This window comes from Gossypium hirsutum, chromosome D01 (assembly GCF_007990345.1).
Source record: "Gossypium hirsutum isolate 1008001.06 chromosome D01, Gossypium_hirsutum_v2.1, whole genome shotgun sequence".
Taxonomy (NCBI): domain Eukaryota; kingdom Viridiplantae; phylum Streptophyta; class Magnoliopsida; order Malvales; family Malvaceae; genus Gossypium; species Gossypium hirsutum.
Window position 1 is genome coordinate 35,707,519 of NC_053437.1, and position 14,858 is coordinate 35,722,376.

Sequence of the window (14,858 nt, forward strand, 5' to 3'; positions counted from 1 at the left end):
AAACGGAGTCGAGATCATCACGGCAATACGCGTCCAAAGACTACTCGCTAAGAGATTCTTATCGGGATTTCTATTCAACTAGGAACTCAAGACGAAGCAAAGTAAGTTTTGAGTTTGAAGCTTTTCAAGGTGACGAACGAGGAATCACAAGTAGTCCTTCATATGCACTAAGGTATTCGTCCGCCAAGAATCAATCTCGAAGAGGTGATCCTTTTTTGTATGAAAGTCATTCTAATTATACCCAACGAGAGTCATTTTGTGCTGATTCTTTTGCAACATCTCCATCCTATAATGAAAAAGCGAGGCAAAAAGAAAAAGAAATAAGAAGAAAAGAAAGACAAGAAATGTTGATGAGAGAAAATGAGCATATATGGAATGAAATCGAGAGACGAAAAAAAGAAATGAAAGAAAAGGAACAAGAAATCAAAAAAGTGAGAGAAAAAGAAAATGAAGAGAAAGAATTCAAAAAAGAAATTGAGATTGAACAAGAGTGCAAGCGAGAAAGAGAAATCGAAAGAAAAGAAGAAAAGATTCAAAAAGAAAATGATACGATCTCGGTTTAGTAGTTGAGTCCGAGTCGTTTAGTTCCCGATCGTAAACGAAGAAGTAGATTAGACGAGAAGGAGTTAGAATATATTTGTGTACAAAGAAGTAAGATAAGTTCGTGCAAAGTTGGATGTGGATTTGGTTTAAGTCAAAATGGTATGAATAGAATGGAAGAGTTCGGTTTAGGATAATTAAGAAATGGTATTTGGTTTTGGTACGTTTTGGTATTTGGGAATTGGTACGAAATGGTATGGAATTGGTATGAAATAGTATGGTATTTGGTACGAATTGGTTATGGTTCAAAGAGGTCAAGAATGAACCAACACTAAAGAAAAGTGTCGACCCGAAACTTATAGGACCTAAATGAATTGGAAATGGTTGAAAAGGACCTTGACCCGATACTTAGGAAAGTATGAACCAAAGGTATCAAAAGTGAACGCCACACTCGGGTTTAAGGAGTGATAAGTTCGGAAAAGACTCGGAAAGACGCCACTAAAAGCTTAGATAAGTCTTACGGGTCTCGAACGAAATTTGAGAGAAAATGCCTCACAAATTTGGCAGCAATTCGCTAATTAAAATGTCAAAAGTCCCTTTTACAAATGAACAAACAAATATTTATAGTTCTTCAAAGGCTAGCCGAATAGACAAACTTAAAAGCTAAGAAAAATCAAGAAAATTCCAGAATTAATTCCTCCATAAGATTCGGCTGAATGGGCATTCAAATGGGCAGCTTAAGCATGAAGCAAATGCACCTTGCAAAGATGAATGCATCGGTAGATCAATGGTCTTGTCCAGGTTCGGCCTTGCTCTTAAATTACTCCTTAAATTGGCACTTGTTGGCTAGGATACTTCAAACAGCAGCCAAATTTAATTCCCCAAACATGCATGTGCCGTCCCCTTATATGTATCTTCTTTTAATTCATTCATGCACCAAGGACGTCCAAATGGGATGTACCTACAGCAAAATTTATTCAATAAATCAAATACATTTTTAAACACATTAATTTGGCAGCAAATGACACAAAAATTATGCACATTAAATTCGGCCACCTTAGGACATAATTAAAACATGTAATAAAATTGACACATTAAAACATGCATAAAAAAACATATTAATGAGCTGTAGAAATTAAGACAAATTAATAACATATAATTATAACTCAATTATCATGCATAATTAAATTTGTCCAGATTTTTAAACCAAATAAATAATGAATATTAATTGAGCTGTAATAAACTAATTAAATGACTCAAATAATTATTTCAGCTACTATAATAAGGTCTTAATGAAATTGAGCTAGTTCGAGCTCATTGAGCTTGAAATGGAAGTTAATTCAGCTCGTATTAAAGTGCAAGGAAGGCTCATCGAGTTTGTCCAAGCTTCGTCAATGCGTCCAACCAAAGTCTCGCCCCAAACTTGATCTACTAAGGCTGAAACAGCCTCCTTGAATTGTTTAGCTCGTGATCGGGTGATTGGACCTTGAGGAAGCTCCAAAGGCTCCTTGCTCGAGCTAGGTTGGACTTGAAGCGTGGCTGTATCATCCTCCCCCTCTTCAAAGCGATTTGCCCTCAAATCGAAATCTGCATCAAAAGGGGATAAGTCAGAGACATTAAAACTTGCACTTATGTTATACTCACCTGGTAGATCAAGTCGATAAGAATTCTCGTTGATTCGTTCCAAGACTTGAAAAGGGCCATCACCACGCGGTAGTAGCTTTGACCTTCGTTGGGCGGGAAAACGTTCCTTTCTCATGTGAACCCAAACCCAATCACCAGGTTCGAAGATAATTCTTTTACGACCCTTGTTCGCTTTCCTAGCATAACTTTCGGTTCTTGCTTCAATGTTGGCTCGAACTTTCCGATGTAACTCCTTTACATACTCGGCCTTCTTTTTAGCATCTGCATGAATAAGTTGATCGTTAGGTAAAGATACTAAATCTAAAGGAGTTAACGGATTAAATCCATAAACAATTTCAAAAGGAGAATGTTTGGTTGCCGAGTGAACGGATCGATTATACGCAAATTCTACATGTGGCAAACACTCCTCCCACGACTTAAGATTTTTCCGTATGATGGCTCGTAACAAAGTTGATAGCACCCGGTTGACCACTTCCGTTTGTCCATCTGTTTGGGGATGGCAAGTGGTTGAAAACAACAACTTAGTTCCAAGCTTTCCCCAAAGCGATCTCCAAAAATGGCTCAAAAACTTCGCATCTCGATCAGAAACAATCGTCCTCGGGATGCCATGTAAACGAACAATTTCCTTAAAGAAAAGATTAGCAATGTGAATGGCATCATCAGTTTTTGAACAAGGAATAAAATGAGACATTTTGGAAAAGCGATCAACAACAACAAAAATAGAGTCCTTCCCCGTTTTAGTCCTAGGCAATCCAAGGATAAAATCCATGGAAATGTCCTCCCAAGGTGCATCGGGTATAGGGAGCGGCGTATACAACCCGTGCGGCTTAATCTTGGATTTGGCCTTCTTGCACGTCGCACATCGCGCACACACTCGTTCAACGTCCCTTTTCATTTTCGGCCAATAAAAATGCTCTTGGAGGGTTGCTAAGGTTTTCCCAACGCCAAAATGGCCCATAAGGCCTCCACCATGCGCCTCATGTACTAATAGGTCTCGTATGGAACTCCGCGGCACACATAATTTTCCTTCTCTAAAAAGGAATCCGTCGCTCCTATAAAACTTATCAATAGCAACACTTTCACAAGCAACAAATATTTCTCCAAAATCATCATCAGCAGGATATAAGTCTTTTAACAATGCAAAACCAAGCAGTTTAGAGTCCAAGTACGACAAAAGGGTATACCTTCTTGAAAGAGCATCAGCTACGATATTTTCCTTACCCTTTTTATACTTAATGACATAGGGAAATGACTCCAAATACTCTACCCACTTAGCATGGCGTTTGTTTAATTTGTGTTGTCCTTTAATGTGCTTTAACGCTTCATGATCCGAATGGATCACGAACTCCTTCGGCCACAAATAGTGTTGCCAAGTCTCGAGAGCGCGGATAAGTGCATACATCTCCTTGTCATAAACGGGGTAGTTTAGCACGGCACCATTCAACTTTTCACTAAAGTAAGCGATCGGCCTCCCGTCTTGAGTTAACACGGCACCTATTCCAACACCTGAGGCATCACACTCAATTTCAAATGTTTTAGAAAAATCAGGCAGTGCTAACAACGGAGCTTTAGTAAGACAATTTTTAATAATATTAAAAGAATTTTCTTGCTCTTCGCCCCAATGAAAAGTCGAATTCTTCTTGATAGTGCTTGTCAACGGTGCAGCCAACGTGCTAAAGTTGGGTACAAATCGCCTATAGAAACTTGCTAGGCCATGGAAGCTTCGCACTTGGCTTATGCTCGTCGGTCTCGGCCATTCTTGAATCGCCTTAATCTTTTCGCTATCTACTTCGAGGCCCTCCGAGCTAACCACGAAACCTAAAAAGACAACTTTGTCAGAACAAAATGTACACTTTTTAAGATTAGCATACAAAGTCTCTTTTCTAAGAACTTCCAAAACAACTCGCAAATGAATTACATGCTCATCCATCGATTTGCTATAAATGAGGATATCATCAAAATACACAACGCAAAACTTACCAATGAAATTTCGTAAAACATAGTTCATAAGTCTCATAAAAGTGCTAGGGGCGTTGGTTAAGCCGAATGGCATTACCAACCATTCATACAAACCATGTTTCGTTTTAAAAGCGGTTTTCCACTCGTCACCTTCGCGCATTCGAATCTGATGGTATCCGCTTTTGAGATCAATTTTTGAGAATAACTTGGCACCACTTAACTCATCGAGCATATCATCTAAACGCGGTATGGGATGCCTATACTTGATGGTGATTTTATTTACGGCATGGCAATCGACGCACATGCGCCATGTTCCGTCCTTCTTTGGTACCAACAAAACCGGTACAGCGCATGGGCTAAGGCTCTCTCGAATATAGCCCTTTTCCATGAGTTCGTTGATTTGACGTTGAAGCTCTTTGGTTTCTTCGGGATTGGTTCGGTATGCTGGCCGATTAGGAATAACAGCTCCGGGCATTAAATCGATTTGGTGCTCAATCCCACGAAGTGGTGGCAAACCACTTGGCACTTCATCCGGAAAAACGTCTTTGAAATCCTGCAAGAGAGACAAAACAGAAGAAGGGGGATCTCCGGATAAGTCGTTAGTATTAAACAAATTTTCCTTATACATAAGTACAAGGATCGATTGTTTTGCCAAAAACGCTTTTCGAACATCACTTGCTTTTGCAAAGACATTCAATTTTTCACTCACTTTTTCTTTTTCTTCTTTTTCTTTTATCGCTCTCTTTTCATTCTCTTTTTTTGAATTTTCTTTTTTTTATCATTTTTCTTTTCTTTTGTATTTTCGCTCTTTTCTTTTTCTCTCATTTGATCTACAGAATTTTTCAACTTAAGTTGATCCTCATAAACTTGCTTTGGCGTCAATGGTGCTAAGGTTACATTTCTCCCCAGATGCTTGAAAGAATATCGATTTGAGTAACCATCGTGCATAACTCGACGATCGAATTGCCATGGACGGCCCAATAACAAGTGACCCGCGTGCATCGGAACAACATCGCAAAGCACTTCATCGGAATATTTTCCAATGGAAAAGGAGACTAGAACTTGCTTTGTCACCTTTAACTCTCTTCCATCGTTGAGCCATTGAAGTTTGTACGGAGTTGGATGCTTGGTGGTTGGTAGATTTAATTTTTCCACCATGAGAGTGCTCGCGACGTTCGTACAACTTCCTCCATCGATGATGACACTACATAGCTTTCCTTGTACTTGAAAACGAGTATGGAAGATGTTCTCTCGTTGTTGTTCATCGTCGATGCTTTGGATGCTTAGACTTCTTTTAACAACGAGGAGTTCTCCATCAAGAGCGTGTTCAACTTCTTCATCGCTTTCAGAAATGATTTTGGGCTCGTCTTCAAGATCTTCCTCCTCCGATTCGATTTCTCCATTTGCTCGAACCACCATGACATTGCGGTTGGGACATTGACTTGCAATATGGCCCCTTCCCAGGCACTTAAAACACTTAATATCTCTTGAACGATTAGCAAATGAATCGGTTGCCTTACCTTTGCTCGTATCGCCCATAGGTTTGTTTGCTTTAGTAGGCACCATTGGCTCCTTGGCACGGATTGGTGGATTAGTTTTACTCGAACCTTGCCCCCATCTAGTTGTGCTTGGGGTAGGAAAACTTCGAGTGGTACTCTTTCGCTTGAGTTGTTTCTCCACCTTAATGGCCATGTGTACCATGTCCACTATCTCAACATAATGTTGGAGTTCCACAATGTTAGCGATATCTCGGTTGAGACCAGCAAGGAATCGCGCCATTGTTGCTTCACGATCTTCTTGGACATCGGCTCGGATCATTGCGATCTCCATCTCTTTGAAATAATCCTCAACACTCTTTGAACCTTGAGTGAGGTTTTGAAGCTTTTGATAGAGTTCCCGATGGTAGTAGGAGGGAATGAAACGACGTCGCATCACGGCCTTCATCTCGGCCCAAGTGGATATTGGTCGTTCCCCATTCCTTCTTCGGCTCGTAGTGAGTTGATCCCACCATATCATAGCCTAATCGGAGAATTCTATGGCCGCCAACTTCACCTTTTTGATCTCGGAATAGTTGTGACAATCGAAGACCAATTCAATCTTCTTTTCCCACTCCAAGTAAGCTTCCGGATCAGACTTTCCTTGAAAGGATGGAATGGATAGTTTAATGTTCCTTAAGTCGTCATCCATACGTCTTTGATTCCGATTACCTCGGTTCCTTCGACCTCTTCGTCCTTCACTTATGTTTGATCCTTGATCACTTTCGACTTCATTCGGATCATATAGGTCGTCTTGATTGATTTCCATTTGGTCTCGCCCTCTTTGCGGCCCTTGGGGTGTACGCTCTCGTTGATTTCCCAATTCAACTCGATCCAACCGTTCGTTAATAGATTCTAACTCACCTCGGATCATGCGTTGGATTTCTCGTAACAAAGCTTGTTGAGCCAAATCCGGCACTCCACCTCCTCCAGGCGCAATGTTTCGGATTGGTTGCCTTCCACCTCCTTCCGCCATATTTCGTTCAGGACTTTGAGACATGTAAATAAAAACCTCACAGCACAATCCTCACAAAATCTCTCACAGAAAGAATTAAACACTCCACTCGTGTTTCACTCAATTTCGGCTTTTAACTTGATGTACCTCTCGTGCCTTTTACCACTCACTTTCCTCTCGTGATTTCGTAAGCGACTCGTAGTGACTTAGTCTTAGTTCAGTGGGTCGGCTTCAAATGGCTTTACAAGGGATTGATGTTAGGTTACGGGTAGGCTAAAAGAAACAAGAAAGGTTTTAGGCTAAGTGTGGCTTAGAAGATGAATGGAAGAAAATGCCAAACTTACAAACTCGAAACACTTTTTTTTTTCTATCGAAATTTTTTTTTTAATTGCGTGAAATTTCACTACGGGGGATATAAAAGGGTGTAAAATGAGATTTTGGAAAAATTTCTATTGAAGTGTCTCCAGACTTTTTTTTTACGAATCTTTCACGTTCTTTTCGTCCGCACCTAAACCGTATGCAATTTTTTTTTCAAATTTTTTTTCAATTTTTTTTTTCGAACTTTTTTTTTACGCACCTATTTCAAATTGACTTCGAGTGCTCGTACTTCTCGTTTTTACCAGCTCTGATACCAAATGATACGATCTCGGTTTAGTAGTTGAGTCCGAGTCATTTAGTTCCCGATCGTAAACGAAGAAGTAGATTAGACGAGAAGGAGTTAGAATATATTTGTGTACAAAGAAGTAAGATAAGTTCGTGCAAAGTTGGATGTGGATTTGGTTTAAGTCGAAATGGTATGAATAGAATGGAAGAGTTCGGTTTAGGATAATTAAGAAATGGTATTTGGTTTTGGTACGTTTTGGTATTTGGGAATTGGTACGAAATGGTATGGAATTGGTATGAAATAGTATGGTATTTGGTACGAATTGGTTATGGTTCAAAGAGGTCAAGAATGAACCAACACTAAAGAAAAGTGTCGACCCGAAACTTATAGGACCTAAATGAATTGGAAATGGTTGAAAAGGACCTTGACCCGATACTTAGGAAAGTATGAACCAAAGGTATCAAAAGTGAACGCCACACTCGGGTTTAAGGAGTGATAAGTTCAGAAAAGACTCGGAAAGACGCCACTAAAAGCTTAGATAAGTCTTATGGGTCTCGAACGAAATTTGAGAGAAAATGCCTCACAAATTTGGTAGCAATTCGCTAATTAAAATGTCAAAAGTCCCTTTTACAAATGAACAAACAAATATTTATAGTTCTTCAAAGGCTAGCCGAATAGACAAACTTAAAAGCTAAGAAAAATCAAGAAAATTCCAGAATTAATTCCTCCATAAGATTCGGCTGAATGGGCATTCAAATGGGCAGCTTAAGCATGAAGCAAATGCACCTTGCAAAGATGAATGCATCGGTAGATCAATGGTCTTGTCCAGGTTCGGCCTTGCTCTTAAATTACTCCTTAAATTGGCACTTGTTGGCTAGGATACTTCAAACAGCAGCCAAATTTAATTCCCCAAACATGCATGTGCCGTCCCCTTATATGTATCTTCTTTTAATTCATTCATGCACCAAGGACGTCCAAATGGGATGTACCTATAGCAAAATTTATTCAATAAATCAAATACATTTTTAAACACATTAATTTGGCAGCAAATGACACAAAAATTATGCACATTAAATTCGGCCACCTTAGGACATAATTAAAACATGTAATAAAATTGACACATTAAAACATGCATAAAAAAACATATTAATGAGCTGTAGAAATTAAGACAAATTAATAACATATAATTATAACTCAATTATCATGCATAATTAAATTTGTCCAGATTTTAAACCAAATAAATAATGAATATTAATTGAGCTGTAATAAACTAATTAAATGACTCAAATAATTATTTCAGCTACTATAATAAGGTCTTAATGAAATTGAGCTAGTTCGAGCTCATTGAGCTTGAAATGGAAGTTAATTCAGCTCGTATTAAAGTGCAAGGAAGGCTCATCGAGTTTGTCCAAGCTTCGTCAATGCGTCCAACCAAAGTCTCGCCCCAAACTTGATCTACTAAGGCTGAAACAGCCTCCTTGAATTGTTTAGCTCGTGATCGGGTGATTGGACCTTGAGGAAGCTCCAAAGGCTCCTTGCTCGAGCTAGGTTGGACTTGAAGCGTGGCTGTATCAGAAAAAGAACTCCAAAAAGAGAGTGAGGTCGAAAATAAAATTAAAAATGAGAGAGGAAATGAAAAGAGAAAAAAAGAAGTTGAGATTAGAAAAGAAACGAGAGAAAAAGAGATAAACGAACCAGAAAAAGTGAGGAGCATTTCGACTAATCCATATGAAACTTGTTCTTGTTCTGTTTCTTCTTTCCAGGCGCCCGAGATATCAAACGATAATTTTCAACTTCACTACCTTTCCGATGAAAGACATTTTCATATGGTCAGTATAGGTAAGGTTGAAGATGAAAACGTGCCCCAAGAGTTCAAAGGTAAGAGAGGTGAGGAAATGTTAACGATCGAGTCACGACCACCAGGTTTGAAAATTGTTGAAATACTTTTTAGTGACTTAATTTCTAAACGCTCTCCTTATTTTGGTCTGATTAATTGCTACTCCCTGAATGTGGTTGATTTTTGTTCCAATCAACAAACCAAAGATTTAATTTTGCGTGATGACGGTTTTTCACGAAAGGCGATTAAATTTTTCATTTGTGACAATTTTGTGCACCAATTAACGCTTTGTGGAAAATCCATGAATTTGTGCAAGTATGAATTGATGAATGTAATAAGTTTTAATTGTTTGTCCCTGTGTATGCAAAAATCCCATTAGTTTAACGTGTTTGGTTTAATGAAATTTTTGCTACATTTTGGCATGAATACTCAAAATCAAGTTTTTAAACCCGGAATCTATTTTGGTTCGTTTTATGGGAAAGTCAAGCTTCATCAATTTTGTGTGAACAATTTCTATTGTTTTGATAATTGGGTGTTGAATAAGGAACTGAGGTATGAAAAATTTGATTTCAATTTAAATTCATTCCTTAATCCATTTTTGTGGTTGTATTTGAAGTTCGTATTTCATTTCGTTAAGGTTAATTCAGCCACAGAGATTCGACTAGACTACATTTCCGAGGAGAGAAGATTTATGATGATCGACAAAGGTAAAAAGGATCCTTGCTTTTCCATCCCTCGAGGTAAACAAGGTATGACTTACGATAACTTTAAAATTTCTCTACCCTATTCGGTTGGTAATAAAATTTTTGTTGAAGAATTGGTTGTTGCAAGGAATTTAAATTGTGATGTGTTTAGCTGTTCAGCTTTATTTAAAAATGAATCATCTATTTTTATTGATGCTGATGATGCGATTTTGGAAGAACCAATCGTTCAATTTCCATTGCAAGGTTTTACTGTGCATTCATTTGTTTGTGATAAAAATTTGTGTTCAATAAGTTGTGGTGAGGAGTTTATCTGCTTGATCGATGAACGGATTAAGTTGAATGTGTCCACATGTCTCTTGAAAATTTTTGGTAAGATTCTCCTTGATGACAAGTTTGTTGAAAAGGTGAAAGATCAATGGCCACTGTTAAGCTTAACTATGCAAGATTTAAGCCGATTAAGTGGTAAAATCATAACTTTCAAAAAGCTTTGTTCAATCGATTGTGGGTATGAAATTTGGAAAATACTTTCTTGCAAGGATTATGAATGTTCTACCCAAATGGTACTTGGGCCACATATTTGCTCAAATGAATTCTTGATGATTTGTGATTACTCATTTAAAATAATTCCTTCGTTTGATGAGACTTTGTATGGTGAAGATGTAACAAAACAGTTTGGTGGTTTATTTTATTTGTGTTCGATTCCGTTTGATCAAGGAAAGATGAGTAAGCGGAGCTATGATCGAGTGAACCAACGGCTCGACTTGAGGACAAGTCATTCTAAAGAAGGGGGGAATGATACGACCCTGGCCAAGGATGCCCTTGATTTCAGCTTGAATTCAGCTCCTCAAGCTCCATTTAGCTTGGTTCAGCTCACCGAATTTTATTTTAGCTCACATGAGCTTAATTCAGCTCGTTTGAGCTTGGTTTAAATTCAATTCAGCTCATTATTAGCTCTTTAGCTAAATTAATTTTATTTGCTGGAATAAATTAATTATTTAAGTTAATTAGTTAATTTAGTTACAGCTCTTAATTACTTGTCAGCTTATTACATGTTATAATTATGTTGTGTTAGCCGAATTTAATTAGGTGGCTGGATTATATTTAATTTGTCTTAATACCATTTAGTTCAGCCGAATATACATTTGCACTTAATTTAGTTCATGTTTTTTTCTTGTAGTGATACAGCCACGCCTCAAGTCCAACCTAGCTCGAGCAAGGAGCCTTTGGAGCTGCCTCAAGGTCCAATCACCCGATCACGAGCTAAACAATTCAAGGAGGCTGTTTCGGCCTTAGTAGATCAAGTTTGGGGGGAGACTTTGGTTGGACGCATTGATGAAGCTTGGACAAACTCGATGAGCCTTCCTTGCACTTTGTTACGAGCTGAATTAAGCTCCACTTCAGCTCATTAAATTCGAACCAGCTCAAAATTAGCTCAAAATAACTTAGTCAATCATATAGTAGCTGAAATAATTAATTGAGTTAGTTAAATTAGTTATTTACAAGCTTAATTAATTTTCGTTATTAAATTGGTCTTAAATCTGGTCAAACTTAATTATGCATGATTAATTGTGTTTTCTTATATGTTATTAAGTCAAATTAAATTCCTACAGCTCATAAATAAGTCTTAATACATGTTTTTAATGTGTCTTGTCCAAACTGAATTAATTAGACTTAGTTTAATTAATTGAGTTTTGTTTTAATTATTTGGATTAATGTTGTCTAAATTTCGTTTTTAATATGATTCAGCTGAATAATGATCAACTAAATTCATTTGTTCATGTTGTGTAGGTTGGCCGAATGTGGGTGGAAGCATTTAAGCTAGGTGCATGCATCATAGGTTCAATGAATGTGGCGTTACATGCATGAGGAATGTTCAGCTGATTTTAAATGATTCAAGAACCAGCATAATGCCGTTCACACATGAAGTTCACACTCTTGGCTTTTCGGTTTTGGAATGTTCAAACACAAAGACTCTTTGAAACCGAGTGTTCACACTTCATTTGGCCATTCAAATCCCTCTTAATGGCTGGTCACTTTTCAGCAAAAGCTACAAATTAAATGAGCTTATTTATGCACATTGACCGAATCTAGCTCATCCATGCACCATTCAAGTTGTCCAAGGTTCAATGTGAATTCTAGAAGCTTTCCAAGTTCAGCCGAACCTAGCCAAGCCATTGAAGAATTCATTAGCTTAGCTTTTAAGAAAATGTATGTAACTATCCGGCTAACTTAGTTGCTGATTATAAATAGCTGAAATTTCATTTTGTAAAGAACTTTTTTGACATTTTTAAGTAATGAATTGCTGCCAAATTTGTGAGGCATTTTCTCTCAAATTTCGTTCGGGACCCGTAAGACTTATCTAGCTTCTAGTAGTGATGTGATCCGGCTCGGTTGATTGAGTCGATTCACTTGATTGCCCGATCATCGACGAGGAATAGTTGAGTTATCGAAAATAGGATGAAATAAGGCTAAAGATGCGGAAGCTTTCAAATGGTTTTAAAAGGTTGGCTAAGGTGATGGTAAATTTATAAGGGTATTAGGCTCGATTTAAGGATAAAAATAAGAAAAATGGAAGTTGATAAATGAAGACTCGGTTTTGTAAAAAGATATTATAGTTGGGTAAAATCTAGGATAGTCGGTGGAATGGATAAATGAGCTTAAACGCCAGAAACGATTCAACACTAAAAAGTGTCACCCCGATTTCTATTCGGTTCAAGGTGGGATTGCGGAATTGTAGAAGGGTTGAACGCCACACCAAAGCAAGGTGATAAGTTCAAAAGAGAACGATAGACGCCACTAGCACGCTAGATAAGTCAGATCGAAACTCGTACGAATTTAGAGAGGAGAAAACTCACTCTTTGAACAAAGTTCATTCAAATGATCAAAAGTCAAAAGTCCAAAAGTCAAAAGTCCCTTACAAATGAAATCAACAAACTATTTATACTAGTTTCTTATGCTAACCGAATAGTCCATTCATGAACTTAAGGATTAAGTAATGAACCTAAATTAAGACATGAACCTTCTAGAAAAATGACCAATGGTGTCCTTGTCCATGTTCGGCCGAATGGTACTTCAATGGGCAGCTTCATGGCTAAGGAAATGAACTTGAAGGCTTGGTGAATGTATGGGAGAGCAATGGACATGTCTAGGTTCGGCCAAGGTGTGAATGGACACTCCAAGAGATGCCTTTTGGCCGAATAGGTACTTAGGAGATCAATGGACAGCAACCGATGCATGTAAGTGAATATTCATGCATTCTTCCATTCATTGTATTAAATCATTCATGCATCATCCTTACGTTCATTGAACCAGCCCATTCATGAATCATCTTTAATTGTGTTCCCACATCATGCATTGTAAGTAGACGTTCATGCACCTAGCTTGAATGAATCTCCACATTCGGCTGTACCTAAAAACACACATGAACTTAATTAATTTCAAGCAAATTCAGCTGAACTAAATTAAAGTATAATGTGAACATCCTAAATAACATTGAGACAACTTAAATATTAACAAATCATAACACATAAATTCGGCTGGACAAATTTAAAACATGTAATAATTTAGACAAATTAAATGACATCTAGACACCTTTAATTCAGCCAAATCAAGACATATTAAACACTTGTAATAAATTAAGACATATTTAAAAGCTGTAATGAAACTTATTTACATGCTTATTTAAATGGTCTAAAACTCCAGCAAATAAAGTTAATTTAGCTAAAGAGCTAATAATGAGCTGAATTGAATTTAAACCAAGCTCAAACGAGCTGAATTAAGCTCATGTGAGCTAAAATAAAATTCGGTGAGCTGAACCAAGCTAAATGGAGCTTGAGGAGCTGAATTCAAGCTGAAATCAAGGGCATCCTTGACCAGGGTCATATCAAGTGGCGTCTTTCCGTATCTTTCTTTCGAACTTATCACTCCCTAAACCCGAGTGTGGCGTTCACCTTTGATACCTTTGGTTCATACTTTACTAAGTATCGGGTCAAGGTCCTTATCAACCATTTCCAACTCAATTTGGTCCTATGAGTTTCGGGTCGACACTTTTCTTTAGTGTTGGTTCACTCTTGACCTTTTTGAACCACTACCATTTCGTACCAAATCCCTTACCATTTCGTACCAATTCCCAAATACCAAAACGTACCAAAACCAAATACCATTTCTTAATTAATCCTAAACCGAACTCGACCATTCTAGTCATACCATTTCGACTTAAACCAAATCCATATCCAACTTTGCACGGACTCACTTTACTTCTTTGAACTCAAATATATTCTATCTTCTTCTTGTCTAATATACTTCTTCGTTTACGATCGGGAACTAAATGACTCGGGTTCAACTACTAAACCGAGGTCGTATCATTTGGTATTAGAGCTAGTAAAAACGAGAAGTACAAGCACTCGAAGTCAATTTGAAATAGGTACGTAAAAAAAAAGAGTTCGAAAAAAAAAATTGAAATTTTTTTTTTTAAAAATTGCATACGGTTTAGGTGCAGACGAAAAGAACGTGAAAGATCCGCAAAAAAAAAAGAGTCTGGAGACACTTCAATAGAAATTTTTCCAAAATCTCATTCTACACTCTTTTATATCCCCCGTAGTGAAATTTCACGCAATTAAAAAAAAATTCGATATAAAAAAAAAGTGTTTCGAGTTTGTAAGTTTGGCATTCTCTTCTATTCATCTTCTAAGCCACACTTAGCCTAAAACCTTTCTTGTTTCTTTTAGCCTACCCGTAACCTAACATCAATCCCTTGTAAAGCCATTTGAATCTGACCCATTGAACTACGATAAGGCCACGACGAGTCGCTTACGAAATCCCGAGAGGAAAGTGAGTGGTAAAAGGCACGAGAGTTACATCAAGTTAAAAGCCGAAATTGAGTGAAACACGAGTGGAGTGTTTATTCTTTCTGTGAGAGATTTTGTGAGGGTTTTGCTGTGAGGTTTTTATTTACTTGTCTCAAAGTCCTGAACGAAATATGGCGGAATGAGGTGGAAGGCAACCAATCCGAAACATTGCGCCTGGAGGAGGTGGAGTGCCCGATTTGGCTCAACAAGCCTTGTTACGAGAAATCCAACGC